The following is a 27,316-nucleotide window of genomic DNA, read 5'->3' as shown; positions in this document are numbered from 1 at the left end:
ACAATCATCCCTAGAGCAGAGCTTTTAGAAAAACATCAAGTCTTGATTTAAAAATTGTCAATGATGGAGAATCCACCATAATCCTTGATAAAGTGATCTCATGGTTAATTACTCTCACTTAAAAATTTACATTTTATTTCCAGTCTGAATTTGTCTAGTTTCAACTTCCAGCCACTGGCTTGTGTTAAAACTTTCTCTGCTAGAAATCTCATTATTAAATATATGTTCCCCATGAGGTACTTACAGACTGTAATCAAGTCACCCCGTAATCTTCACTTTCCCCTCTGTTTTCAGTAATTTCTCAGGTCTCTCCTCTACTAGCCCTGTAGTAGTTAACACTGTGAAGTATCAAGGGTTACAGCTTTACTGTTACAAAAACAGAGACAATAATTCTTTAGGGCCCCCTGAATGCAATGACAAACAAAACCAAAACATTTAATTGTTGCTTTGCAGGTGCTGCTACAAAATATTGCCAAGTATGTAATCCACATTTTGTTAATGTTATTTATTTACTTTTTCTGATAGTTCATTGTAAAAGCAATGAGGAAGACCTGCAAAACAGTGGGGTAAATAATGCCTCATGAAGTCGGCAAGAGTTTCTGTATGACAAATGCTTGCCCATGCTAAAGCATGGAAGGGTCCAGAGTGACCTAGACAAATTGGAGGATTGGGCCAAAAGAAATCTGATGAGGTTCAACAAGAACAAGTGCAGAGTCCTGCACTTAGGAAGGAAGAATCCCATGCAACGCGACAGGCTGGGGATCGAATGGCTAAGCAGCAGTTCTGCAGAAAAGGGCCTGGGGATTACAGTGGACGAGAAGCTGCATCAGAGTCAGCAGTGTGCCCTTGTTGCCAAGAAGGCTAACAGCATATTGGAAGAGGAAGAGGTCTAATGAAATAAAAATTACATTATAATGTTTAAAATATATACTGTCCCAACCTTTAACTAGTAGTGTTAGCTTGTTTTTCACATTTTGCCTAAATGAATTGTCCAATTATACTAAAAGACCCACCAAACAACAACTTTTCTAAAGGCAGCGTGTAGAGATGGGACACAGGCCTCTTAACAGGCTTATCACTTGTAAATTGCAAAGAAAGTTTTAGATTTCAGGTTGCAATACAGGCTGAGATTTTTTACAATACAAATGCAATTTTAAAAGGCATGAAGGTCAGAGACAAGGAGGTAGCCTCTGACACTGTTATATGAAGAAACAGACCCCAGCTCTGACCCCGTCCTCCTCCTTTCCTGACTTTATTTTTAATCTAAAGCTGCCACCTTCTCCATATTCTTCTCCTAAACATTCTCCTTTTAATCACATCCAATTAAGTTTTAAAAAAAGAAACTATCCAAAACTTTTAAAAAATGTAATATGAATACCAGGGCCTGGGGATAAGAGAGCAGACCTGGATTTTAGGGGAACATTGATAACTGACTGACTGAAATATTTATTTAGTTAAACAGTTTTGCGTCAATTCTTGATTAGTTGTCATAGAATCATAGAATATTAGGGTTAGAATAGAACTCAGAAGGTCAACTAGTCCAATCCCCTGCTCAAAGCAGGACCAACACCAACTAAATCATCCCAGCCAAGGATTTGTCAAGCCGGACATTAAAAACCTCTAAGGATGGAAATTCCACCCCCTCCCTAGGGAACCCATTCCAGTGCTTCATCATCCTCCTAGTGAAATAGTGTTTCCGAATATCCAACATAGACCTCCCCCACTGCAATTTGAGACCATTGCTCCTTGTTCTATCATCTGCCACCACTGAGAACAGCCGAGCTCCATCCTCTTTGGAACCCCCTTCAGGTAATTGAAGGTTGCTATCAAATCCCTCCTTACTCTTCTCTTCTGCAGACTAAGTAACCCCAGTTCCCTCAGCCTCTCCTCATAAGTCATATGCCCCAGACCCCTAATCATTTTTGTTGCCCTCCACTGGACTCTCTCCAATTTGTCCACATCCCTTCTGTAGTGGGGGGCCCAAAACTGGACACAATACTCCAGGTGTGGCCTCACCAGCGCCGAATAGAGGAGAGTAATCACTTCCCTAGATCTGCTGGCAATGCTCCTACTAATACAGCCCAATATGCCATTGGCCTTCTTGGAAATGAGGGCACTCTGCTGACTCATATCCAGCTTCTCATCCACTGTAGTCCCCAGGTCCTTATCCTCATGCTCCATTTTTTCAAGTTACCTTTAAAAGTCTGTGTTACTCCGTTTCATGATTTTTAAATTTTTTTAAAATTTATTTAGTTGAATGTGCTAAATAAGTTAATAATGAAAGATATATACTGATAAAACATTTAAGATGCATTGTATTTAAGAACATTTTGTCTGTATCTACTGCCTCTCAAATACTAAAATATAGTTTTCACTAATACCTCATTCCTGCTTTTATTCTATTTATTAAATCCAAGTTTAATCAAATTAATTTACCTTCCATACTTTAAATTCTACAAGAGTTACAAGTCTACCTTAACAAAAAGGGCATAGTGTGTGGAAAAAGTAATAAAAAGAGATAACTTGTTTTTCATAAAATAGTTTAAACTAGGCCTACATTTTGTCTCATACATGTGTATTAACCAATTTAGATTTCCTTTAAGTTAGGCCATGTGTGTGCATACGTGTGTGTGGTAAAAAATAATCCTGAAAAATAAATATGACTGTGTATGAGTGACTAATCTGAATGTATGCTTACAGTAGTTTATCTATAAAATAGGAAACAAATTGGCTTCAACATATGCTTAATTGTTTTGGGAAGTAGGGAAGGGGACGGAAGAGTAAGTGGTGCTGTGTTTGTTTGTTCTATGCTTTGCTAATTTATTATTATCATCTGTCCTGCAAAAACATTAGAAACTTTAAGAGGCCTCTACTACAACTTAACCAATAGCAATAATTTCCAATAAGAACAACAGTCTATGAAGAAACACATTCCTTTGTGTAAACTGAATAAAGGAAATGGGCATAAAGGTTAGATATGTTTTTCATTAGGGTCTGTCTACCATTTTTTAAAGACAAATGGTAAAGGAATTATTTAGGAAGAAGGAATTTTATTCCTGGTTCAGAATGCAACAGATATAAGCCTAGCTGCTAAATTTACATAGGTTTTGTAAAACGTCTGATAAGGAAATCCGCGTGCATGCTCTGTTGAAGGGTCATGTTACTTCACATAAAAGCTAAAACACACAAAAAAGTGTGTATGTGGGAGGGTGGCACATGCCAGCAGTCTTCTCTCCGTCCTTTCAAAAATTATAAAGCCTTGGCTTCTTTTTTTAAATGTAGGTTTTTATTGTAAAGCCCCTTGTAAATGACAGGAAACTGTATACTCTCCCATAGAATTGAAAACTTTCTTCAGACTTTACAAACAGTATATACCGTGACAGGTTCGGGCCAGATGGCTACAGGAGAGTGATCCTATTGGGATCCGGGAAGTGGGTGGGCGAAGCGAAATAACAAGGACAGGAGTATGGTCAAAGGGTCAAACGAAAGGAACCGGATGGGGACACCGAGCAGAGAACCCCGGACAGTGCCCATTGCTCCTCAAAGGCGTAAAGGGAGCCCAGAGGAACTCTGCCCGGATATGTGAATGGACGGAGGATCGGAAATAGGCCCCACAGTCACAGGAGTCTCCATCGGCCAACCTCCTCACTCTGGTTTTATAGATGGCCATTTTAGCTTGGGCCAGGAGGAGGTTGACCAGGAGATCCCATGACTTTGTGGGGCTACGGATAGCGAGTGCATAAATAAGAAGGTGAGGGGAAAAGTGCAACCAAAAATGTAATAAAATATTCATGAGGAGCTGGAATAGGGGCTGCAGCCTGGCACACTCCAAATATATGTGTGCCAGGGTTTCCCTCACACCGCAAAAAGGTCAGGTGCCTGGGATAGGGGTGAACCACGCCAAGTACACACCCGTGCTCACGGCTCCATGAAGGAGCTGCCAACTGATATCCCCAGCAGTCCTCGGGACCAAGGTGGAATATAGGCCGGCCCACCAGGGCTCCTCACCCTCCAATCCCAGCACAGTCCTGACCAAAAGAACTCCAGAATCGATGTCCGGAGGTTGGCCAGGAAACCCAGGGCCAGGACAAGGGTGTTGAGCCAGTACCAGGGCATGGACAGGACTAGTTGATTAAGCACCAGCGCCCTCCCTCGAAGGGAGAGGCACCGGAGTAGTCCTGTCCATTTTCAGAGCCGCTCTATCACCCTGCCCTCTAAATCGTGCCACTTCTCTGGCAGAGAGGGATGCGTGGCAGAAAGGTAAACGCCGAGATAGAGCAGCTGACCCGCACTCCACCGGATGGCCTGAAGCGTGGGTGGGAGGGAGCTCTCCTGCCAGCCGTCCCCGACCACCAGGACAGAGCTCTTGACCCTGTTGACCCATGCGGAGGAGGCTGCCAAATAGATGGTCTGGCAAGCCTCCATCCGTGCCAAGTCGCCTGGGTCCTGGACCACAAGGAGCACGTCATCAGCGTATGCCGACAAGACCAGCTGCAGCTCCAGCTCCTGCAGCACCAACCCCGTCAACCTCCTACGGAGGACACAGAGGAAGGGCTCCATCGCCAGAGCGTACAGCTGGCCTGAGAGGGGGCACTCCTGCCGTACTCCTCGCCCGAAGCTGACCAGTTTGGTCAGGGTCCAGTTGAACCTGACCAGACACTCAGCGGAGGCATACAGCGCCCGGAGAAAACCCACAAATTGGGGTCCGAAGCCAAACGCTTGCAGAGTGCTCAGGAGATGCCCATGATCCACCCTGTCGAACGTCTTCTCCTGATCCAAGGACAGGAGGGCGAACGACAGACCATCCCTACACCTGAGTTCCAAAAGGTCTTAGACCAGATACAGGTTGTCAAAGATGCTGCGGCCCAGGATGGTGTAGGTCTGGTCTGGACGGACCATGTCCGCCAGCACAGACCCTAGCCGCAGCGAGATGGCTTTTGCTACGACTTTGTAGTCCGTGCTGAGAAGCGAGATGGGACGCAATTTCGTAAATCGCAGAGGTCCCCATTCTTCAGCAATAAAGCAAGCATGGCTTGCCTGCACGAAAGAGGGAGGACCCCGCTCTGCAAAGACTTGGCCCAGACGGTGACTAGGTCTGGGCCGAGGACATCCAGAACACGCGGTAGAACTCCACGGTCAGCCCGTCCATGCCCGGAGATTTATTGGTGGGCATGTGACGGAGGGCTTCCGAGAACTCGGCCAGAGTGAGAGGCAGCTCTAGCAGGTCTCGGTCGCCCGTGCTGACCATAGGGACCTCCTCCCAGAGCACTCTGCAAGCATTAGGATTGGTCAGATCCAGGGAGAAAAGGCTTGCATAGAAGGCTCTCACCCTCCTGCACATCTCCACTGGATCTGTGAGGGGGGTGCCGTCTTCTGCCAGAAGGCATGTGACATGTTTCTTGGCCCCCCTCTTTTTTTCCAGGGCGTAGAAGAAGCGGGAGCCGCGATCCATCTCCTGAAGGAGGTGGATGTGGGAGTGAACAAAGGCACCCCGGGCCCGATGGTCCTTGAGAACCTGGAGCTCCTCCCACTTCTCCCGGCACGCTCCGCAGAGGGACGGATCCTCGGGGCTGGTGGCCAGAAGCCTTTCAAGCTCTAAACCCTCCTGTTCCAACTGCCCTATCGCCGCATCCCTCCGTCGGCTGGCGCCCCGGGTGTAGTCACAGCAAAAGAGCCGGGTCCGCACCTTCCCCAGGTCCGACCACTGCCGCACTGAGGGAAAGGCACACCGCTGCCCTCGCCAGGCCAGCCAGAACTCCCGCAAGGACATCACGAAGCCTGCATCCTCCAGCAAGCTGTTGAAATACCAACAGGCCGGCCCCGGCCTCTCTGCGGAGAGGGAGGCCGTCACGGTGGCTAAATGATGGTCAGAAAATGGGGCCAGCCGGATGCTGGAGGAGTGGGCTCGTGAAAAGTAGAAGCGTGATAAATAAATGCGGTCCAACCGGGAGTGGCGCAACCGATGGGCCTCCACCCGGACAAAGGTGAACGTGGAAATGTCATCCCAGTGGTGATCATGCCAGACGTCCACCAGGGAGTGGTGTTCGACTATCTCCGGAGGACGTCTGCAGCGGCCAGCCACTGCTCGGTCCCCGAGCAGTCCTGCTCCTTGAGCCAATGATGCCTGCTGATAGAATTGCAGCCACTCCGGGCCCGATGTCAGGGCATAGACATTAACGAGGTTGACCACGAGCCCCTCCATGCGGACCCAGAGGTGCAGCAGGTGGCCTAGCACAGCCTCGGTGACCCCCAGCACCTCGGGCCATAGGTCGGGGGAGAACAGGGTCGCCACTCCAGCCGTACAAACTGTGAGATGGCTAAAGTAGACTCTGTCCCCCCAGTCCAGCCGCCAGCTGTCTTTGGCGGCCGGATCCGTATGGGTCTCCTGCAGGAAGACCACAGAGTACCCCCCCCCCCCAAAGGAAGGAGAGCACCTGGGAACTGCAGAGACCCATCCTACAGCCCCTGGTGTTCAATGTTGCAAAGATGAGCGGTGCCATGAGGAGGGCTGGGGGGGATCCTCACCGGCAGGGATGCTTGCAGCCCCCATTGGGCCACGCAGCAAACCGTGACCTACCCCGTAGGTGAGCAACGAGTCACGGAAGCTGCGGGCCCACTGGTAGGCTGCGGCAGCCTGCTTCCTGGTCCTTTTACCCTCCCCCATAAGGGCTCTTGCGGCCTGGAGGATCTGAAGTAAGTCCCCCCATCGCTGGAGAGCTAGCTATACCTTGTTGCGGGAGCCACGGACGCCTTCTAAAAACTCCTGCAACTCCTCTTGCAGCGCATGGGGGGGTGGGGTTACTGTCTCCTGGTCATCCCCTGACAGGGCCCTTGGTACAGCCCCATGGCCCACCGAGATGGGCAGGGAGGGTGCGAACCCCCAACGGGGCGCCCGATGGCCTGGCGCCACGTGGCCCACCTCGAACCTTGGGGCAATAGGGGGTGGCACAGAGGGAAGATAGCAGCCCCTAGTGGGTCAGGGCAGGGAAACATAAAGGCATTCCCTGGGGGTCATTTGCTGGAAAAGGGAAGGAGACAGCCCCAGGGGCAGCAATAACATCGTGGGAGGTGGATGAGATAGGGACAGGGTCAGCATCAAGGGCAGGGATGGGATCAGGGACAGGGACGGGGCAGAGGCGAGATTCTGGGCTTCAGAAGCTAAGCAGCTGGATGGTGGCACCTCCCGATCAGGCTCAAGGGTTGAGGGTGTGTGTGGGGGGGGCTCTCAGCGATGCCGGGCTCAGGCTGAATGGTGGGTTTGGCAGCCATGGCATCAGGAGGTGGACTATCTTCTGTAGGACCCCTGCCCAGGAAGGAGGTTGATTGCTCCACACCAACAAGAGGTGCTCCTGGTGCCTCGGGTCCCAGCTGTGTGGCACCAGCCGTCGCCTCAACAAGCTCGGCAGCCGTCAGCAGGGTGCCTTCTGCAGCCAGGTTGATGGAGGAGTCCAGGGGCTCCTCGGAGGTGGTAGTGGAAGCAACGGTTAGGGGGAGGGAGCATGGGGAAAGGGGGGCTGGAGTGAGGTCGTCCAGATCAAAGCCCGCTGGCAAAGGATCGTCCTCTCACTGGGTGACCGGGATCAGACCTAGGGCTTCAACTCCTCGTATATGGAGGGGAGATCGCTTTCCACCACCCCGGGGTTCTCCCTGCCGGCACCGGACGCGATGGTCACCTCGGGGCTCACAGAGGCTTCAGATGGTACCAAGGCAGGAGGGGCTCCCGCGGGGGCCTCGGAGGGGAGGAACTCCCGTGGAGTGGAGATACTACCTTCCAGTGCTGCCACATCTTCCCCATCCGGCACCGGTGGATGGAGCACACCCGTGGGCAAAGCGGAAGGCTTGGCATCCCTTCCTGGGCTTCCAGGGGGCCTCCTTATCGGATGGGAGGAGCGGAGCTCGAGCTTTCCACTTGCCCCGCTTCCCCTGTACTAGGGCCCAGCCCTCCATGGCATCATCTGAGGGCTGGCTAGCAGGGGTTGTGTCAGGGGTAGGGCCGATGGCTCAGGGACTCGGGAGGGTAACGGTGGGGTAGCACGAGGGAGGGAAGATTCCCCCGGGGAGGGCCCTCTCCCATGCCCAGCGGTGTCCCTGCAGCACCCTCCTCCGCAAGCCCTGCCAGATTGCAAGCAGCGGAGGCGGGGCTCTCCCGCTCGTCTGGGCATAGCAGGGGAGGTGGCCCTTGGGCCCGAGCGGGAGCAATGGTGGACTCGGAAGGAGGAGGGGTGGCTTTGGGGGCAGGGCAGCCAGGGGCGTCGGTAATGACGGGGCCGGCGTGCTGCCAGGGCTCGGGGGTCCCGGATGCCCCTCCTTGACGGGCCAAGGGGAAGTCCCTCTGGACGTGCCCCATCGCTCAGCAGAGGTAGCACTGGGCGTCCCCCATGAAGTAGTGCACCCGATAATGGGCCCCCTGGTAGGGGACCAGGAATGATCCCGCGAGCGCCTCTCCGTCACGCGCCGCCAGCGGCAGTTGAAGCGGCACCTGCCAGCGGAACTAGAGGACATGACGGAGGGCGGGGTCTTTGCAGCCTACTGGGAGAGGGCTGACAATGGAAATGGGTTTCCCCAGGGGTAGGGAGGGTAGGTAACAGGGCGGCATTGGGAAGGAAAGGAGGGATGGAGGTCAGGACCAGATGGATGCCCAGGTCCTCTAGCAGCTTTAGGGGGACGAACACGCCCCCCCCACCACCAGGCCCTTCTCCACCTCCTCCTGGGTGGCGGCTTCTGATGCTAAGACGACGACGACCTTTCTGTACATTTTGGAGGCCGCCACAATGGCCATGGACCCCACCACCCTCGCCAACACCCGCACGTAGATCTCCACATGGGGCGAGGCGGGCACCAGGAGGCAACGGATGCCGTGCTTCCTGGTCAAGGTCAGGAAGGGGCCCCAGCCGCTATAGGTGGTAGCGGAGGCGATGGGCGGGAGAGATGACGTAGCGGTAGGCAGGGAGGCCGGGGAAGGGACACTCGCAGAGCTGGTGGAGGAAACAGTGGGGAGGGACGCTGCGGCCGGTGGTGGGGCCGCAGCAGTGGGGGCAGCCCATGCCATGAAGGGCTTAGTCTTTTTTTGTGGGGCCCTTATCCTTCTTTTTTTCTCGGCCCTTCCCACCAGTTGGGGGAGCTTCCCCAGGGTTACAGGGGACAAGGGACATGGCAGCAGCAGACGTCACCCTGGCGTCCACTGCTGCCGGTTCCCCAGACGGGGCAGTAGCAGGTGGTTCGGCTGCGCCAGTGGAGGTAGAGGCTCGGGGATGCAATAGGAGGGGCAGGTGGGAAAGGGGCGGTGGGGTTTCTGGAGGGGCCAGGGAGGGAAGGGGAGATACCAGAAAGAGAAGGGGGAAAAGGGGAAGCAGGTCAACCACTCCTCCCCGCTAGGCTGCAGGCAGGGGAGGAGAGTGCCAAAGGGGGTGGGTTGGATTGGGGAGGTAATAACTAACAATGGGTGGGATTCCGGCTCCTCTAGCTGCACTAGGGGAGGGAGGGATACAATAGTATTGGGGGTGCAGTGAGGAGGGTTTAAACTAAAACGGGGAGTGGCACAAGCGCATGGGAGGGGGCATGGGCACACAGAGCAAGGGGCTAAGCAGGCTGGAGATAGGACAGGGAAACCAAGGGGCTAACTTCAGAGGCTGGGGCAGGGCAAACAAACAAAGGCTGCAGAGGGAAATGGGGGGAAGGCAAAAAACCTGAAGCTTGTAAGGGGGGCTGGGGCAAAAGGGGGGGAAAAGCTGCAAAGGGAAAATGGGGCAGGTAGCAAGGGGAAAAGCTGTGAGGTGGGCAGTCTGGGGCAGGGGGGGTACATGCTCCCACATGCGCTTGCACAAAGTCAGTGGCGTTTGTGGAGGGGGCAGCGGTGGTGGGTAGTGGTGGGGGGGGACACAGATGGATCAGGGGGCAGCTCCATGCCACACACCCTGTGTCCCCACAAACACAGTCAAGACCCCCACCACAAGAGCACAGTTCAAAAGTTACTCAGTCTTAAGGCCCCCTCCATGGTGGTCTGCAGAGTCTCTAGGTGCCCCCCCACTGGATACATGATCCTCTTTTCCTCCTCCTTGGGGCTTTAGCAGCTCCAAGCAGTAAACTCTACAGCAGCAGCTCCAGGAAATCCAGGTTGTGGTCGAGGCAGGCAGAAAGGACCCCTCTCAGGTGGTGGTGGTGGTGTCCCTGGCAGCAATAGCTGAGACTGGGGTCCGTCACTCCCCCACTCTGGGGAGCGGGCTAGCAGCCCCACCCCCCCCGGGACTGCAGTTGGAGCAGTTGCAGCACCCGAGGGTGGAGGGTCCAGCAGCCGGCAAGCAAACAGGTAGCAGAGAAGGGGGGTGGTATCTGGCCCAGCCAGGGGAGCAGTTGGAGCAGCAACAGCAGTAGCAGGGAGAGCCCAGGGCCTAGCAGCAGCAGGAGCAGCAGCCCTCTCCCTCTTTCTCCCTCCAGGCCAGAGGGCTACAGGAGAGTAATAGAAGGCAGATATATTAGCCCCAGGTTAAATAGGTCCCTTTTCCCTGGGTAAGGTAATAGGGAACGTTCCAGAACAATCAGGAACCTTCTGGAAACAATTAAGACAGACAGGCTGATTAGAACACCTGCAGCCAATCAAGAAGCTGCTAGAATCAATTAAGGAAGGCTAATCAGGGCACCTGGGTTTAAAAAGGAGCTCACTTCAGTTTATGGTGCGCGTGTGAGGAGCTGGGAGCAAGAGCGCTAGGAGCTGAGAGTGAGAACACGTACTGTTGGAGGACTGCTGAGTACAAGCATTATCAGACACCAGGAGGAAGGTCCTATGGTGAGGATAAAAAAGGTGTTGGGAGAAGGCCATGGAGAAGTAGCCCAGGGAGTTGTAGCTGTCGCACAGCTGTTCCAGGAGGCACTCTACACAGCTGCATTCCACAGGGCCCTGGGTTGGAACCCGGAGTAGAAGGCGGGCCCGGGTTCCCCCCAAATCCTCCCAACTCCTGGTCAGAAACAGGAGTTGTCGACCTGGAAAGTGGGTTCAGAAAAACGGCCAAGCTGAGGGCTGCGGTGAAGCTCCAAGGTGAGCAAATCCACCAATAAGCTCAAGACCCACCAAGGTAGAGGAGTAACTTTGTCACAACTGGTGTCAGCAGTGGGATCTGGTGTGCACAGCGCGGCAGAAGGAGGAAGGTGTTTGGAAGAAAAAAAAAAAAGGTCGGTGGGGAGAGGGGTTTTTTTTTTTCTCACCACAATGGAGGACATAGTGCAGGCACTGATACAAGCCATGGCTGCCCAGCAGGAGGCTACAGTTCCAGGCAGCCGCCCAACAGGAGGCAGTGCACCTGCAGCAAGAGACTAATTGCCTGCTGATGGACCAGGCTGCTCAAGACTGGGCTATGTTGCAGGAACTGGTAAATCAGGTAAAGTCCCTTACAGAGCTGAACCGCGGCCATGATGGGATGCATATCATGCAGGCCAGCAACTGGCTGCAGAAAATGACGCCGGGGGATGATGTAGAGGCATACCTTCTGGCCTTTGAGAGGACAGCCCTGTGGGAGGCTTGGCCTCGAGAACAGTAGTCTGGCATCCTCGCTCCATTCCTGTGTGGGGAGGTCCAGAAGGCCTACTATGATTTGCCTGAAGAGGCTGCGGCAGACTACCCCCAGCTGAAAGCAGAGATCCTGGCCAGATCTGGGGTAACGACTGCAATGCGGGCCCAGCGATATCATGAGTGGAGGTACCAGGAAAACAAAACCCCACGGTCCCAATGATATGACCTCATCCATCTCGCACGAAAGTGGTTATGAACTGAGTCCCGGAGTCCGGAGGAGATACTAGAGGTTCTGGTCATCAACCGGTACATGAGAGGACTACCGCCAGACCTTTCTGCCTGAGTAAGCCAGAACAAACCTTCCTCCTGTGACGAGGTTGTTGCGCTGGTAGAAAGGCGAAGGATGGCAAGGGAGCTGACCCGACCAGTTAAGGAAGAAGCACCTGGGTTAAACTAGCAGCACCAAGCCCTAGAGCTCGGGTGACTGGGCAGCCAGGAGAATCCAGGTGGAAAAAGAGAAGGGCTGAAGGCCACCAGAAGCCACAAAGAGTCGGAACACTGAGGGGGAAGAGGATTGTGAGGTTAGACTGCCCAAACCAAGAGACCGGGGAATGCCTATGGCTCCGTACAGATGTTACGCCTGCGGGGAGTGGGGACACATAGCTGCACAATGTCCCAATGCCGAGGAGCCTATCCAGTGTAACCCAGGGAACTGGGCAGACCTATGCTCCCTAATCCACCATGTGGCGTTCTCACTAACCCCACATATGTACACTATACCAATGAAGCTAAATGGGGTAGAGACCACAGCACTGGTTGATCCGGGGAGTGCTATCACACTTGTCTAGGGGAAGCTCATGAAGCGTAATCAGCTTCTATGGGCTAAGCGTACAGGGAAAACATGTGTCCATGGGACAGTTGGTTATTACCCCACCATACCAGTAAAAATCGAGATTCAGGGGAATACTACTGAGGTAGCAGCAGGTGTAGTCCCTAAAATCCCATATCCGGTGCTCATAGGGAGGGACTTCCCAGGGTTTGGAGACTTACTCCTGGTAGAGGAATTGGAGAAAGGGGGAAGCCCTGAAGTTAGTGAGGCAACCACAGTAGACTGTCAACCCCCAACCTTCTCTGAAATATCCCCAGATTTGTTCTCCACTCCCAGACAGAATAGAAAGTCGAAAAGGGAAAGGAGGGCAGCTAAGGCCTTGGGAACCTGAATACTGGCCCAAAGCCAGAGGGTCGCTCTCGTAGGTAGGCGGACCAGAGCAGCTGAAAAGGAGGCCACCCAGGAGGGAGAAGCACCCTAGTCTGACCCAAACCCTAACGCCTCTGAACCAGTAGAGGCAACAGAGACTAGCCCCCTAGATCTCAGGCAGACTAGCCCTGGGAGAGGAAATTTTGGATGGAATCAGGCTGAAGACCCAAGGTACGACAACATTAGGAAGGAGGTGACTGAAATAGATGGGGTCCCCGTGGAAGGGAAAACCCAGGGACCAGGACCCTACTTCATAATGAAGAATCTCTTATACTGGGTTGCACCAGTACAGGGGCAAAAGGCATAGCAGATCCTAGTATCTCAAAAACACCAGAATGCTGTATTAAGTCTGGCCCATAGTCATCTATTTGGGGGTAGAGAAGACCATGGCACAGGTACTGCGACGATTCTTCTGGCCCGGAGTACATGAAGAAGTGTGGAGGTACTGTGTGTCCTGCCCGGAGTGTCAATTGCACAGTCCCCGTCCCCACTTGAGGGCATCTTTAGTACCCCTTCCCATCATAGAGGTCCCCTTCGAGCGAACAGCCATGGATCTAGTGGGACCACCGGAGAAGACAGCCCGGGGCCACCAATATATACTTGTCGTTCTGGATTATGCTACTCGCTACCCAAAAGCCGTCCCTCTGCGGAACATGGCCTCTAAAACGATAGCTAAAGAGTTGGTGGGGATCTTTGCTCGAGTGGGGCTACCAAAGGAGATATTAACAGACCAAGGTACCCCATTTATGTCGAAGCTTATGAAGGACCTCTGTATGCTGCTCCATATACATACCCTGAGAACGATCATCCGCAGACCAATGGGCTGGTAGAAAGGTTTAATCGAACCCTCAAGGCAATGATAAGGAAAGTGGTAAGTTGAGACAGGAAGGATTGGGACACCCTACTACCCTACCTTATGTTTGCAATCTGGGAGGTACTTCAGGCCTCAACTGGGTTTTCCCCCTTTGAATTATTATACGGGCATCACCCCTGTGGCATAGTAGATATCACAAAAGAAATCTGGGAAGAGGAACCCAATGAGGGGAGAAATATAATTGACCATGTGTTGCAGATGCAAGAATGGATAACCTGGGTCACCCCCATTGTACGGAAACATTTGGAAAAGGTGCAGGACGCCCAGAGAACCCATTACAATTGCCAGACAAAAGTCCGACAGTTCCAACCAGGGATCGGGTGATGGTGTTGGTACCCACAGGAGAAAGCAAGCTTTTGGCCCTATGGCAGGGGCCCTATGAGGTCGTTAAGCCCGTGGGGGAAGTAACCTACAAGGTGAGGCAGCCAGGACGCCGGAAACAAGAACAAATTTATCACATTAACCTCTCAAAGCCTTGGCACCAACGAGAGGCTTGTATAGTGGCCCAAGAGACCTCGATCCAAGGAAATAATATGCGGGAGCAGAACAGGATATCCACTGATCTGACACCAAACCAGAAGAAGGAGGTAACTGAGATGATCAACCGATACCAGGACGTGTTTTCAACCAAACCAGGTCGGACCACCGAAGCATATCACCACATTATCACAGACCCTGGGGCAAAGGTAACTTTAAGACCCTATGGGGTCCCAGCGGCAAAAAGGGAGGAGATCAAGGCAGAGGTAAAAAGGAGTTGGAGCTGGGAGTCATCGAAGAGTCCCACAGTCAGCGGTCAAGCCCGATTGTGTTGGTGCCCAAACCCGATGGCACACTAGGTTTTGTAATGACTTTTGCCAGCTGAATGAGATATCTAAGTTCGATGCATACCCCATATCGATGAGTTAGTTGACTGCCTGGGAAATGCCCGATTTTTGACCACCCTTGATTTAACAAAGGGATACTGGCAGACTTCCCTTGCCAAAGATGCGAAAGAAAAGACGGCATTCTCTACCCCAGAGGGTCTGTTTCAATATACGGTTCTTCCTTTTGGGGCATCTGCCACCTTCCAGCGTCTTATGGACAAGCTCCTACTGCCCCATACCAGTTATACAGCGGCATACCTCGATGATGTGATTATTCACACCTCCGACTGGGAAACCCACTTAGAAAAAATGGAAGCAGTTCTGGACATGCTAAGATGGGCTGGGCTCACAGCCAACCCAGCCAAGTGTGCTATAGGGCTAGCTGAGGCTAAATACCTTGGCTACATTGTAGGAAGGGGCATGGTCAAGCCCCAACTAAACAAACTAGAGGCTATCTAAAATTGGCCCCGGCCGAATAGGAAAAAGCAAGTCCGAGCATTCCTGGGTGTGGTGGGGTACTACTGACGATTTATTCCCCATTTTGCTACCAGACCAAGTCCCCTGACAGACCTGATAAAAGCCCGGAGTCCAGACATGGTGAAGTGGACAGATGCCGCAGAGAAAGCATTCATGGATCTACAGACAGCCCTCTGCAGTAACTCCTTGCTTATAGCCCCAGACTTCAACAAAGAATTCATTTTACAAACAGATGCATCTGAAGTAGGATTGGGAGCTGTCCTATCGCAGATGGTCAGAGATGACCACCACCCAATCCTCTACCTCAGCAGGAAACTCCTCCCAAGAGAGCAGAAGTATGCAGTGATTGAAAGAGCTCAATAAGCTCAAGACCCACCAAGATAGAGGAGGAACTTTGTCACAATACGTGTAAACTATCTTTATAGGTTTTATTTGGTTGGGGTTGCTTTTGGACGCTGGGCAACTCACTTAGATAAAGCTTTACTAAGATTAAGAGGTCTCCTTACAGTTAATGCCAATAGGTGCTAATTTCCAAGTAAGGCTGATTGCTATATTTACACAGGTTTTGTAAAAAGTTTTAATCAAAATATTCACACGCATGCCCCTTTTGACTGGTATTTTAGCACTAATTTATGTTTTAATATAATACAGTAAATGCTTCTATACAAAGCCATGGATTTAGAAAAACCTTCAAAGTGACTCAGGGAAATGTGATGCAATTTAATATTCTATGATGTGCGATTCTGCAAAAGGTAACATTGTTAAAGAGTTCAGCCAATGAGGCATGATTTGTGGCAAGCTCCTATACAAGGGTTTCTGTATTTTGCAAGTAATAGTCTGTGGCGTGAGATGCTTCTCCTTTCTCTCTGCCTTTTTTCCTTTCTTGCTTTATTAAAACTTTCTTAGTCATTTTGAAAAGTGGTTGTAAATTAACTGTACCCTGTACAATATAACTAATTCTATGGTACTATTCTCTGTCTCTATCACTAATATTATATGACCTTTGTACACTTGTTTAATCAACTTTATTTAGAATTGTACTAATTGCATAAAATTATTTTTTCTAAGAATGAATGATTACATATGTCTTAATACCTCTCCTTTATTCCTCTGTAATTAATACTATGTACAATTATTTAATTACTTTATTTAGAAATGCATTAAATACATAAAAAGCAACGGCATATAAAATAGATTTTTCTCTAAAAATGCATGTTAATATTACTTTACTCATAAGAACATAAGAATGGCCATACCAGTTCAGATCAATGGTCCATCTAGCCCAGTATCCGGTCTCTGACAGTGGCTAGTGCCAGATACTTCAGAAAGAATGAACAGAATAGGGTAATTTCAAGTGATCCGTCCCCTGTCATCCAGTCCCAGTTTTTGGAGGATTAGGGACATCTGGAGCATGGGATTCTATCCCTGACCATCTTGGCCAATAGCCATTGATTGACCTATCCTACAGGAACTTAACTTGTTCTCTTTTTAACCGTTAGACTTTTGGCCTTCACATCATCTCATGGCAACCAGTTCCACAGCCTGACTGTGTGTTGTGTGAAGAAATACTTCCTTATGTTTGTTTTAAATCTGCTACCTATTAATTTCATTGGGTGACCCCTAATTATTGTGTTATGCAAGGGGATAAATAACACTTCTCAACTCACTTGCTTCCCACCTTTCATGATTTTATAGCCCTCTGTCATATCCCCTCTTAGTTGTCTCTTTTCTAAGCTGAACAGTGCCAGTCTTTTTAATCTCTCCTCCTAGGGAAGCTGTTTCACACTCTTAATCATTTTCATTGCCCTTCTCTGTAGACGGGCTCAGGCTGTAGTCCCCTGCGATCAACCTCAGCAGGTCTGCCTTACGCCCAATCCCAGCAGTGCTGCTGCCTGCAGGAGCAGCAACAGTGGTACCCAGTGACCAGACTCCTTGAAGCAAAGTATTATTTACTCAGGGCCAAAGTATTTCAGAGAACAGAGTTTGTATGCCTGTCCACCTTGCCAGAAGTCTAACCATCTTCCGCATGGGGACCCTGTGCGTCTGACTTCCTATAGAGTTCTGCTCAGAGAGTCTCCGGGTTAGCTCATCTCCCATGGCAGCCCCAGGCCACTTACAACCCCTCCTCAGAACGCTTTTAACTACTTAGTGTCCTTTTGATATCCGGGCTCCCAGGCTGGCCTGTATCTTCACTGGAACAGGATCTAGGATCCTCAAAGACAAATCCTCCCCTTTTGTCTTTCAAGTGGGTGCCTGGATGTTATCTATGGAGCTACCATGTTGTCTTCCTGCACAATCACCATTAAATTCAAGCTGTGCAGATGTATAATAAACACTCCATTACGCTCAATGTAAGTTATACAGTCTCTCTCAGTAATTACGTTACACATCTTATTCTTAGTTTATTACATAGCAGCTCCACGACTGTCACAAATCCTTTCTAGGGAAAGTGGACCACCTCAAGGAGACAGCATTATACAGTATACCAGTGGCAGCCCTGTTACCAGACTATTCCAGACATGGAGGGCCTGTCACCTCCTTCTGGTCCTACACTACTTCCTATATAATAATACACATGCCACAAATCCTGAGGAAAGATCTGGGGGGAAAACTGCTTAATTTCCTAGTGCTTCTTGACTAGTGCCACAGATAAAGACTGTGGGTCCAATTCTTGGCCCATTCTGGCCCTGTGTGGTCTACCTGGATTGCAAAAACAGAACAGAAACATCCTTCGACTCGCATGCTGGATATATGCCCAGTGTGGAGGAGTCCATAGCAGGCACAGAGGTGAAAGAGGTCCCTGCTGGAGGGGATGTGTTGGGGTAGGTAGGAGGGAGTGGCTCAACCACAATACATTCCTGCTGGTAGGTGGTCCCTAAAGCTCCCCCAAGCTGCTCTGCGCCTGGGGCCAGGCTGGGGAGAGAATCTGTGATCCATATAATCTAGACATGGCAGAGAACCTTGCCCACAGAATACGTAAGGAATTAAGTTTTAGTTTACAGTTGCTGCATAAACTGGGAATCACCACATAGCCAGTGCAGACCAGCGCCAGCAGCGCAAGGGGCTGCTCCAAACTGGAGGACAGGCAGGAAGTGGCTGACCGTTGTCCTCACTACATGGCACAAACTCCACATCAAAGCTTACACCCCTGATGAAGCTAATGGCTCATTTCCCACCTGGACACACACAAGGGCCACAGACCCAAGCCTGGCCATCTACAGCAGACTGCATCTTTGGAGAGCAATCCATCTTTCTTTGACAAATGAAACTAGCAATGACTTAAAGCAAATAAGACAAATCAGCTGCTGTAGCCAGAAGAAACTAGCATTTTCAGTTTTCTTTTTCTGATCAGGAGCATCATGCTCATAAATAATGAAAGTAACTAAAAGCTACTGGAAAATACACACACTCCTTCCTTATGAAAGAATGAGAAAAAACCTCATTTACAAAAGGACATTTCTTCCAGCTAGGAATAATTTGTCGTGTAATTCTCTGAAGACAGCAACAGCAGCATATATGCACTACGCTCCCTTCTGAGTGATTTGTGATTGCATATGTATTCGGAGACGTCTAATGAGGGATTTTTACAGCACACATCCTGCTGAGCATCTCAGGAGGTAGAGAGAGAGATCAGCTGAGACCCAGCCTTCAACTGTCAGTTCCTCTCACGTTCTTCTCAAGAGGAGCTGGGAAGAGAGTGGGTGTGGGTGGGAAGAGGGGGCATGACCCTTAACTCACTACTGATATTTCAGCTTTTCATTGGCATTGGATGTAGAGCATCCTGGAGTCTTTTCCTCAAATGTCTGATGGTGGTGAGGGTACCGAAGAATACATAACTAACACTTATGTGAGGCCTTTAGTCTTCAGTGTAGGAACAGACATACCAGCAAGTCCTCCACAACAGAGCATGTGCTGTGCCCAAACATCAAATGGCAGAAAACCATTGCAAGAGCACCGCAGTCAGAAAGGCAAGCATAACCCTACATGGGCAGAGTGTTTCGCTGGGCTAAATGGCTGCAAGGTCAACACCCCATTCAAACAAGGTCACTAATGAGATTGTGGTTTGTAGAAAACAAAGATAGTAGCTTCCTCTATACGATAATGGAACACAAGATTCGAGCAGCAGGTGGAACGGAGGCCACAGCATGCACACATGCCTCCCTAACACTGGCACCACCCATCAGAAATGCCAGGCTGCCAGCTTGGACAGAGACTGTATGGAAAGGAAGCAAGAAATGCTGTTGATAGCAAGAGGTTGTTACTAGGACACCGTAGATCAGTGGCTCTCAATCTTACCAGACTACTGTACCCCTTTCAGGAGTCTAATTTGTCTTGCGGACCCCCAAGTTTCACCTCATTTAAAACTACTTGCTTACAAAATCAGACGTAAAAATACAAAAGTGTCACAGCGCACTATTACTGAAAAATTACTTACTTTCTCATTTTTACCATAATTATATTTTAATTATAAAATAAATCCATTGGAATATCAATATTTTACTTGCATTTCAGTGTGTAGTATATAAAGCAGTATAAACAAGTAATTGTCTGTATGAAATTTTAGTTTGTACTGACTTCGCTAGTGCTGTTTATGTAGCCTATTGTAAAATAGGCAAATATCTAGAGATTCATAGATTCATAGATACTAAGGTCAGAAGGGACCACTCTGATCATCTAGTCCGACCTCCTGCACAGCGCAGGCCACAGAATGTCACCCACCCACTCCTATGAAAAACCTCACCCATGTCTGAGCTATTGAAGTCCTCAAATCATGGTTCAAAACTTCAAGGAGCAGAGAAGCCTCCCTCCAGTCAACCATGCCCCATGCTACAGAGGAAGGCAAAAAAACCTCCAGGGCCTCTCCAATCTGCCCTGGAGGAAAACTCCCTCCCGACCCCAAACATGGCAATCAGCCAAACCCTGAGCACATGGGCAAGATTCACCAGCCAGATACCCAGGAAAGAGTTTTCTATAGTAAATCAGATCCCATCCATCTAATATCCCATCTCAGGGGATTTGGCCTATTTACCCTGAATATTTAAAGATCAATTACTTACCAAAATCCCATTATCCCATCATACCATCTCCTCCATAAACTTATCGAGTAGAATCTTAAAACCAGATAGATCTTTTGCCCCCACTGCTTTCCTTGGAAGGTTATTCCAAAACTTCACTCCTCTGATGGTTAAAAACCTTCGTCTGATTTCAAGTCTAAACTTCCTGGTGGCCAGTTTATACCCATTTGTTCTTGTGTCCACATTGGTGCTGAGCTTAAATAATTCCTCTCCCTCTCCTATATTTATCCCTCTGATATATTTATAGAGAGCAATCATATCTCCCCTCAACCTTCTTTTAGTTAGGCTAAACAAGCCCAGCTCCTTAAGTCTCCTTTCATAAGACAAGTTTTCCATTCCTCGGATCATCCTAGTAGCCCTTCTCTGTACCTGCTCCAGTTTGAATTCATCCTTTTTAAACATGGGAGACCAGAACTGCACACAGTATTCTAGGTGAGGTCTCACCAGTGCCTTGTATAACGGTACTAAAACCTCCTTATCCCTACTGGAAATGCCTCTCCTGATGCATCCCAAAACCGCATTAGCTTTTTTCACAGCCATATCACATTGGCACCTCATAGTCATCCTATGATCAACCAATACTCCAAGGTCCTTCTCCTCTTCCGTTACTTCTAATTGATGCGTCCCCAACTTATAACTAAAATTCTTGTTATTAATCCCTAAATGCATAACCTTACACTTCTCACTATTAAATTTCATCCTATTACTATTACTCCAGTTTACAAGGTCATCCAGATCCTCCTGTATAATATCCCGATCCTTCTCCGAATTGGCAATACCTCCCAGCTTTGTATCATCTGCAAACTTTATTAGCACACTCCCACTTTTTGTGCCAAGGTCAGTAACAAAAAGATTAAATAAGATTGGTCCCAAAACCGATCCCTGAGGAACTCCACTGGTAACCTCCCTCCAACCTGACAGTTCGCCTTTCAGTAGGACCCGTTGCAGTCTCCCCTTTAACCAATTCCTTATCCACCTTCTGATGTTCATATTGATCCTCATCTTCTCCAATTTAACTAATAATTCCCCATGTGGCACGGTATCAAATGCCTTACTGAAATCTAGGTAAATTAGATCCACTGCATTTCCTTTATCTAAAAAATCTGTTACTTTTTCAAAAAAGGAGATTAGGTTGGTTTGGCACGATCTACCTTTTGTAAAACCATGTTGTATTTTGTCCCATTTACCATTGACTTCAATGTCCTTAACTAATTTCTCCTTCAAGATTTTTTCCAGGACCTTGCATACTACACATGTCAAACTAACTGGCCTGTAGTTACCCGGATCACTTTTTTTTCCTTTCTTAAAAATAGGAACTATATTAGCAATTCTCCAATCATTCGGTACTATTCCTGAGTTTACAGATTCATTAAAAATTCTTGCTAATGGGCTTGCAATTTCAGGTGCCAATTCCTTTAATATTCTTGGATGAAGATTATCTGGGCCCCCCGATTTAGTCCCATTAAGCTGTTTCAGTTTCGCTTCTACCTCTGATATGGTAATATCTACCTCTATATCCTCCTTCTCATTTGTCATGCTACCATTATCCCCAAGATCCTCTTTAGCCTTATTAAAGACTGAGGCAAAGTATTTGTTTAGATATTGGGCCATGCCTAGATTATCTTTAACCTCCGCTCCATCCTCAGTGTTAAGCGGCCCCACTTCTTCCTTCTTAGTTTTCTTCTTATTTATATGGCTATAGAACCTTTTACTATTGGTTTTAATTCCCTTTGCAAGGTCCAACTCTACTCGACTTTTGGCCTCTCTCACTTTATCCCTACATCTTCTGACCTCAATTAGGTAGCTTTCCTTGCTGATCCCTCCCATCTTCCACTCCCTGTAGGCTTTCTGCTTCTTCATAATCACCTCTCTAAGATGCTTGCTCATCCAGCTTGGTCTAAAACTCCTTCCTATGAATTTTTTCCCCTTTCTTGGGATACAGGCTTCTGATAGCTTCTGCAGTTTTGATTTAAAGTAATCCCAGGCCTCCTCTACCTTTAGAGCCATAAGTTCTTCAGTCCAATCCACTTCCCTAACTAATTTCATTAATTTTTGAAAGTCAGCCCTTTTGAAATCAAAAACCCTAGTTGCAGATTTATTTTTGTTAATCCTTCCATTTCGTTTGAACTGAATTAGCTCATGATCACTTGAGCCAAGATTGTCCCCTACAACCATTTCTTCTATGAGGTCCTCGCTACTCACCAAAATTAAATCTAAAATGGCATCCCCTCTAGTCGGTTCAGCAACTACTTGATGAAGGAATCTATCAGCTATCGCATCTAGGAAAATCTGAGCCCTATTATTATTACTAGCACTGGTCCTCCAGTCTATATCTGGGAAGTTAAAGTCTCCCATGATCACGCAGTTTCCATTAGTATTTACTTGATTAAAGACATTAAAAAGGGCTCTATCCATATCCAAATTAGATCCCGGAGGTCTATAGCACACCCCAAGCACTATCGTAGGAGAGGCTTTACTAGTTTTCTTCCCCAATGTAATTTTTGCCCAGACGGACTCTGTCTTATCCATTGCATCGCTTCTTATTTCTTTACATTCTACCTCATCATTGATATACAATGCTACTCCACCCCCTTTACCTTTGTTTCTGTCTTTCCTAAACAGCACATACCCTTCAATACCTGTAGTCCAGTCATGACTACTATTCCACCATGTTTCTGTTATCCCTATAATATCTGGTTTCACTTCCTGCACCAGTAGCTCTAGTTCCTCCATTTTGTTACCTAGACTCCTCGCATTGGTGTACAAACATCTTAATTTTTGCTGTTTGGACTTGCGCACATTTTGTACCCTATTAGGCACAGTCATTCTACAGCCAGTATAACCTATTAGACTAGTATCCACACCGCCCTCGCTCCTTATATACATTCTCCTACCCACGGCTGTATCCTTTCTTACTTCATCTTCTTCCCTCTCAATGCTAAAATCTTTATCATATATTTATGAGTTGATGTACCCCCTGGAAGACCTCTGCATACCCCCAGGGGTACATGTACCCCTGGTTGAGAACCACTGCTGTAGAATGCACCACAGCCCTTGATAAAATTTTCAATGATTAATTACTCTCCCTAAAATTTAAAAAATGTGTACCTTATTTTCAGTCTGAATTTGTCTAATTTCAACTTCCAGAGTGTTCTAAGCAGTCATGGGATAAGGGGGGAGGTCTTCTCATGGATCAGGAACTCGTTAAAAGACAGGAAACAAAGGGTAGAAATAAATGGTCAGTTTTCAGAATGGAGCAAGGTAAATAGCAGGGTCCCCCAGGGATCCTTACTGGGACCAGCGCTCTTCAACATATTCACAAATGATCTGGAAAAAGGGGTAAACAGCGAGATGGCAAAATGTTCAGATGATACAAAATTATTCCAGTTAGTTAAATCCAAAGTAGACTGCAGAAAGTTATAAAGGGATCTCAGAAAACTGGGTGACTGGGCAGCAAAATGGCAGGTGAAATTCATTGTTGATAAATGCAAACTAATGCACATTGGAAAACATAATCCCAACTATACACACAAAATGATCTAAATCTAAAAAAGTCTAAATTAGCTGTTACCACTCAAGAAAGAGATCTTGGAGTCATCATGGATAATTCTCTCAAAACATCTGCTCAATATGCAGTGGCAATCAACAAAGATAACAGAATATTAGGAACCATTAGGAAAGGGATAGATAATAAGACAGTAAATATTATAATACCACTATATAAATCCATGGTAGGCCCACCTTGAACTGCACATAGTTCTGGTTGCCTCAACTCAAAACAAAACAAAACAAAACAAACTAGAATTGGTACAGAGATGGTCAATAAAAATGATTAGGGGTATGGAAGAGTTTCCATATGAGAAGAGCTTAAAAAGACTGATTTTTTCAGCTTAGAAAAGACAACTAATGGGGGATATGATAGAGGTCTATAAAATCATGAATGGTGTAGAGAAAGTGAATAAGGAAATGTTATATACTCCTTCACATAACACAAGAACCAGGGGTCACCTAATGAAATGAATAGGCAGCAGGTTTAAAACTAACAAAATAAAGTACTTCTTCACACAGCACGCAGTTAACCTGTGGAACTCATTGCCAAGGGATGTTGTGAAGGCCGAAACTATAACTGGTTTCAAAAAAGAATTCGATAATTTCATGGAGGATAGGTCTATCAATGGCTATTAGCTAAGATGGTCAAGGATGCAACCCCATGCTCTGGGTGTCCCTAACGTCTAGCTACAGAAGCTGGGAATGGACAACAGGGAATGGGTCACTCATTGATTGCCCTGTTCTGTTCATTCCCTTCGAAGCACCAAGCATTAGCCACTGTCAGAAGACAGGTAAATGGCCTATTGGTTCAACCCAGTATGGCCATTTTTATGTCCTGTACTTTGGTCTGCTAGATTGAAGAGCTCATTATCAAATGTTTGTTCCTTATGTAGGTACTCTAGTCCATAAATCTTCACTTAACCTTTTCATTGTTAAGCTAAAGAGACTGAGCTCGAGTCATGTTTTCCATTCCTTTTATCATTCTCATGGCTCTTCTCTGAACTCTCTCCAATTTATTACCATCCTTCTGTAATTGTGGACACCAGAACAGGACACAATATTCCAGCAGCCATTGCACCAGTGCCAAAAACAGAAATAAAATAAATCTTCCACTCCTACTTGAGAGTCCCCTGTTTATGCATCCAATAATTGATCTCATTAGCTCGTTTGGCCACGGCGCTACAATTTGAGCTCATGTTCAGTTGATTATCCACCATGACGTCCAAAGTCTAATTTTTCAGTCACTGCTTCCCAGAACAGAATTTCCATCCTATAAGTATGGCCTACGTTCTTTGTTCCTAGATGTAAACAATTACATTTAGCCATACTGCTTGTGCCCAAGTTTACCTAGCAATTCAGATCACTTAGTGTCAGTGACTTATGCTATTCATTACTTACCACTCCTCCAATTTTTGTGTCATCTGCAAACTTTATCAGTGATTATTTTATATTTTCTTCCAGGTCATTAATAAAAATGTTAAATAGTGTAGTGCCAAGAACTGATCTCTTAAGGACCCTGCTTGAACCCCAATCCTCTGGAGATTCTCCCATTGTCAGTTTGTGTGTGTTATTTGCAATGTCAGTGCTGGTTTTGTGTATGGTCTTATATACATGATTGTTTCAGTGCTGGTGTGCTAGCTCTTTGTTATACAGAAATTTAATAAAGATCCTTATCGTTAATATCCTAATTAAAATAATCTAAAATTAACCAGGATGCACATGCAACTCTCCGGTGGCCGGGCCTCAGTAGCACTTCCACTCCCTCATTTGGAGGACTGTGCCTTAAAATATGCTCCAAGTGTTAAATACAGCAGCAAAATAGTTTTGATGAGCTAATGATCCACGAGGAGGAAATGCCATAACTGCAATGAAGATATGAGAAGGGAATATTTGACAAGAGACAATGAAGAAAAAATGAGATGCACATACTCTGGAAATAGGCTTTGCTACAAACATATTCCAGTACAGGCCTGAACAGCGTGTGTTAAATCAAGAGACAGAAAAGTCATCATGCCATGGAGGAGAAATTCAGAAGAGACTGGTACTGCCACTGCCAGATTTCTGATCACTTTATCTGCCCCACAATTATCAATGTCCAGAAGAGCTGCACTGCACTTCTCCTGGCAGGCTCTTAGATGCAAGCTAGCTTGACATGTCCCCAGAAAAGAAAAGCATATAGGATTTTGGTGCTTTGAAAAAGTGGAGACACAGAACTCACAGTAATTTGGTCTCAGTGTAAGATACATATAAATGCATCTTTACTATTTCTCAAATTCTTAAGAGGTAGCACAACTCAAAGCTGGACTTCTCCATAAGTGATAAAAACCCATTACACCTATGGAAATAATAGTGAGTGGGTGGATATGGGAAATCAAGAGAGTAATGAAGATGGAATTTTATCAGGTGACCTAGCATTTTATTCTGATACAGCTGCACTGAAAAAGTCTATTTATAAACTGCAGCTCTTCCCATGACATTTGGTGGAGGTAGGATTATTGTTTAGAATTTTTTAAATATCTTAACTTCAAAGGTGAACAGAATTTTCCAGCTGTTCTCTACACTTCTACTTGTCCAACGCATGTCATTAGAGACAGCTGAGCAAAATAATTCTAAAGTAGTTCAGCTCTTTCATTTCATGTCCATCTACGCACGGAAGATGACCCCAACTGACAATGTTCTCTACAATAGGTCTTCTCTGGCCTAACCCTCAAGTGATGTTGATCATGACTTGGCAGCTAATATATATATGGAAGATTCAGCCATTTTCAACATTGTTATAGAAGTGAGATGGATACCATGCTCAACCAGCTCTCTATCATGCTTTCTGTAAGAATTTTAAAACAGTTTTGTTTCATCTACACTAGCAGATAAAACCCATACTGCAACTCCAGTTATAGGGATCTGGCCAGACGAGTTAATGATTAAGGCTCAATTAGTAATGGGTTGTTCGTCCAGTAGAGATGTACTCTTTCCATCTTAAAACCCAGCAACTACAATTTATTTGTATTGCAGTAGCACTTCCAATCCCATTGTGGTAGGCACTGTGAGATCCACAATCTGAGTAATGTTGCTGAACCACAACTGCTGAATTCTTGTTGGTGATGAGATATCCCAGCATGCCTGAGACTGACATGAGCAGCAGCACCTATGACCAGTGATGGAGCAAGGAGCCTGCTTATGTAGAACAAGTCACTCTCATTTTCACTCAGCATTCGCAGTCTGTGGCATGATTATTTTTCTCACCTTTAGTCGATTATCTGGGCGCGAAAGGCAATACCTGGTCAGCATTTTGGATGGCAGAAGTGACTGCTGTGTGTTATATTTAAAGTGGGAAACAGGTTAGGTCCGATGCTCTCTAGGTCATCATGTTCAGGGAGCTGCGGTTTCTCTGCCATTCCGTTCGTAGATCCAGTCAACCATGGATATTTACAACACTCCGTGCTTTGATTTAAATCAACCTCAGCAACTTGTAGCCAATTCAGGGTCGGTTTGATTAGCCACAACCCCATCTTAGCACTCTAGAAACAGGCACACGCTGGCAAGACTATGGCTCAGTGGATGATGAAACAAACTCCTCCATCCCCACTACCACAGAGGAGGCAAATGCATCCCACCAACCAGCTGCTGGGCCACAAGCCACATGCAAGCGCATGGAATGATTTTGGCAAGTGACTTGTGCTCTCAAGGGAAGAAGGAAGAAATGTGAAGTAAATTGGC

At 47.6% G+C, this 27,316-nt stretch overlaps 1 protein-coding gene across 25 annotated transcripts in view; it reads right to left on the bottom strand.

Annotated features, from left to right (window-relative positions):
- ZNF618 (zinc finger protein 618) overlaps nt 1–27,316 on the bottom strand; it is a 325,372-nt gene that overhangs the window by 119,114 nt on the left and 178,942 nt on the right. The window contains exon 1 of one of the 25 annotated variants that reach the window (XM_043499117.1): nt 245–366. The exons of the other annotated variants lie outside the window; for them this stretch is intronic. The gene's annotated coding sequence lies outside the window, so the exon portion shown is untranslated. Of the gene's footprint in view, nt 1–244; nt 367–27,316 lie in introns of those variants that run through there. 25 annotated transcript variants of the gene reach the window in all.

The sequence above is a fragment of the Dermochelys coriacea genome, chromosome 16 (genome assembly GCF_009764565.3).
Source record: "Dermochelys coriacea isolate rDerCor1 chromosome 16, rDerCor1.pri.v4, whole genome shotgun sequence".
In the NCBI taxonomy this organism is placed as follows: Eukaryota; Metazoa; Chordata; order Testudines; family Dermochelyidae; genus Dermochelys; species Dermochelys coriacea.
This window is presented reverse-complemented; position numbering and strand designations above follow the sequence as displayed.